The sequence below is a fragment of the Hipposideros armiger genome, unplaced genomic scaffold (genome assembly GCF_001890085.2).
Source record: "Hipposideros armiger isolate ML-2016 unplaced genomic scaffold, ASM189008v1 scaffold_2331, whole genome shotgun sequence".
In the NCBI taxonomy this organism is placed as follows: domain Eukaryota; kingdom Metazoa; phylum Chordata; class Mammalia; order Chiroptera; family Hipposideridae; genus Hipposideros; species Hipposideros armiger.
The window spans coordinates 7,456-8,237 of NW_017733669.1; the positions used below are offsets into that span (position 1 = coordinate 7,456).

Here is a 782-nt window from a genome sequence, read left to right on the forward strand (position 1 = left end):
AGGCAGGGAGGAGGCCGGGCTCCCGGGGCGCGGGGCGAGGCTGGGGGAGGGGCGCCAACGGCTGGACTCCGTCTCCCGAGTCCGTCTCCCAGGACTTCACACCGCGCGGCGGAGCGCTGCCCGGTGGGGGGTTTTAAGCAGGAAAACAACGCGGAAGGCGGGATCTAGTGGCCCGAAGGCGTGGAGACCCCAGGGGAACGGCCTCAGTTTACCCGGAAACCCCCGCGGACCCTCCACCGGCAGCGAAGAGGCCTGGGATCCGGACGTCTCCCCAGGACGCCGGACTCACCGCTGTAGGGGGCGCGGGTGCGGGGACTTCAACGTCGGTACTGATCCCCAGGCGTCAGGAGTGCAGGACGGTGGACTGAGACGCTCAGAATTAAACCACAAACACTGAAAGTCACGGTCGCCAACCAGGCCTTCTCTCTACCTTGGCCGCTTCCGGGTCTGCAAGAAACTCCGCCCGGTCGCTGCCAGAAAACGTGGGCCGCAGGCGGGGCCTGTGAGGAGCACTTAAGTCCTGGGCAGGGCAGGAATTTTTGTCAGGAGTGGGAGAGGGCCGCCGGAGAAAGGGAGGGGGGGAAGGGGTGGGGCCACAGCTTGGGCGGGGCGGGGCTCTCTGCCTCGCTCTTATTGGTTACAGACTATTGGTGTTCATTACCTTTATTTTAGGTTAGGTCTGATGCACCCACTTTATCTCTCTTAGGTATATATTTAGTGATGTTTAGTAATGCTTTACTCTTGGTTTAATATGTAGCCCAGTTCATTATATTTCAAGATCT

General features: G+C 60.6%; 1 long non-coding RNA gene across 1 annotated transcript in view; it reads right to left on the reverse strand.

Moving 5' to 3' along the window:
• The window catches only part of LOC109378641 (uncharacterized), a 7,956-nt gene extending 7,415 nt beyond the window's left edge, over window positions 1-541 (reverse strand). The window contains exon 1 of the long non-coding RNA XR_002123032.1: window positions 290-541. This is a non-coding gene — a long non-coding RNA (uncharacterized LOC109378641). The remainder of the gene's footprint in view (window positions 1-289) is intronic.
• Window positions 542-782: the final 241 nt, after the last annotated feature.